At 38.8% G+C, this 2,500-nt stretch overlaps 1 protein-coding gene across 2 annotated transcripts in view; it reads left to right on the top strand.

Annotated features, from left to right (window-relative positions):
* LOC134081549 (uncharacterized) overlaps positions 1 to 2,500 on the top strand; it is an 18,407-nt gene that overhangs the window by 3,453 nt on the left and 12,454 nt on the right. The window lies entirely within an intron of this gene.

Raw genomic sequence — 2,500 nt, forward strand, 5'->3', positions numbered from 1 at the left:
ATGGGAAAAAAATACGAATTCAAAAATTACAAGTACGAAACCAAACTTTACAGGTAGGCTTTCATTTATGAGTACGACTTCGCACAAGTGACTGAACTGTCAAAATACGTCATCGCCGCATTCAGAGACATTACTTGTTGAGAAAAGAAACATAGATCGAGATCAAGACTGCGCATGCGCTGAAGATAACGCCATCTGGGGGCAGCGGTGCCGCAGCCATGATCGCACTGTCAGTGCTAACGTTTGTGATAGCTACCTGTGGAGTTGAACAAATCGTCTTTTTTTTGGCTTACGATGTCGGGAAGAACCTGTTGTGTGTTCGGCTGTTACAACAGCAGTGGGGAGATAGAGATATGGAACAAAAATGTATAAGTTCACCGTTATTACCGTGTTGACACCATAAGCACTAGCTAATTGCACTGCAGCTTCCCAGCGAGCTGAAGAACAAGCTGTTCGTCAGAAGTGGAGTGGATTGTGAACATCAACGTTCAGAACAAACATGTCACGGTAAGTTTTGTTCAACAGTATTAATCTTAAATCTTGCCAGTTGCCACAATGACTAGCACGCTGTTGTATAGTCTTCTATGGCGAAACATCAGCTAACTTTAACGCTATCTGTGTTGGTGTGTCAAGACATGGCACCAAATATTTGACGTAGAAGCAAAACTTAGTATATGCTAGGAACTTAGGAGTCGCCAGAATACTTATCTCCATCAACTAAATGGCACTATCGAAAAATTATTCGCTTGAACTATCTACCGCTCTGCGGTAGGGCAGCCATGGTGGCCATCTAATCAACATGGTTACATTACAAACAGAAAACGTATGATGGAGGTCGGGGGCAGGCGACACTATGCTAGTTGCTAGCAAGATTGCTTTCCCTCTTTGGTAACGTTAACCATGAAATAATCAACTGTTTGGAAAGATCTTAGTGTGTTTTACTCCGATTCAGTATTATAATAAACAGTTTTTGGGTAGCACTCACATTTAAAACTCTCACTTGGATATTTGATGTAGATGTTGTGCAAAATGTTCATGATTGTTTTTGGGTTAAATGTGTTGTTGTGCTGAGTTATAGTCTACATGTAAGTAATTTCCTTTTCTCTTTTGTTGTATTTTATCAGGGGTCATTGTCATCTGGAAGAGCACCTCCCAAAAGAAGATGTCCTCAGCCTTTACAAGAGGACACATCATGTGCTTGGAATTTGTGCACAATGGAATAAAGAACAGTTGTTGATGTATTAAATACAGTTTATTTGAACTTGATAAAGTCACTTCATTTAATTTCTACAATACGTATCACATACAAATTGTTGTTATATTACTATTACAAAATGACAATGCAAATGATAAGACCATATTACATTACATTTGGCTGAGGCTTTTTAGCCAACGCGACTTACAACATGGTAGAAACATTTAAAGCTTTTAAGAGCAATTCTAACGACAATTTAAATGCATCAATGAGTGTAGTAGGTAGTACAGTAAGTGCATCGATGAGTGCAATTGTCTGTGGTAGTGCTATCAGAGGAGATGTTCTCTGAAGACCTGGGTTTTCAGACATTTTTGAAGATGGCGAGGGATGTCCCTGCTCTAGTAGGAACAGGTAGTGGGTTCCACCAACGAGGGACGACAGATGAGAAAGGTTTGGATTGGTCATATGTACAAAAAGGTTCAAACATGCCCAGCCCAGCTACTAATATTTAGACAGGATATCAACCGTAATGACTCAAATTTTAAGTAATGATTCAAATATAAATATAATTCTCTGTGCGGATATAAGGGCCAAAAAGGTACACTAAAAAGTAGCCTTTCAAAAGGTAGGCACAGATTAATCAATAAATCCCTGTGTGGAAGTATGTGTAAAAAAGACACTAAACAGTAGTTAATCAAAAGGTAAGAATAGATTAATTGAATAAATCCCTGTGTGGAATATGGGTAAAAAGATACACTAAACAGTAGTGATTCAAAAGGTAAGTATAGATTTATCAACGGATCCCAGTGTGGAAGTATGGACGAAGCCTCATTAGAAAAGCAAGGGACAGCTAACTTGATGGTCCTTAGTTGTGAGTGAAAAACCATAATTGTAATGTTATACTGTACTAAGTAACAAGGCTTTGTAAAGAAACTTATTTCATTTAATAAACTCGGTCAGCATACAAGTGTAGCATGACTTTTCATTTTCTCCTTTACTGATGTTCGTATCACACACATTGTAGTTACCAGGTAGCTACTGTATACCAGAACAGCAGCCCTCTGGTTGGGGGTAAATCTCATTACACATTCACTTATCATTACAATAATGGCGTACAAAAGTTGCCAAAAGCTGTCCATGCCCAAGCCTGTGTACATTTTGAGTCTTTGCCATCCAAAGCATAGGCCTACACTGATCAGTTTGTCACAGTATTTCGTTGCCTTAAAACTGTAGTTGTGGTCTGCAGTATTCTGCAGACATTCACCTCTACATCATAGATTTTGAGGGCCACCCAAAAAAAATGGG

Source organism: Sardina pilchardus, chromosome 1 (genome assembly GCF_963854185.1).
Source record: "Sardina pilchardus chromosome 1, fSarPil1.1, whole genome shotgun sequence".
NCBI classification, from domain to species: Eukaryota; Metazoa; Chordata; class Actinopteri; order Clupeiformes; family Clupeidae; genus Sardina; species Sardina pilchardus.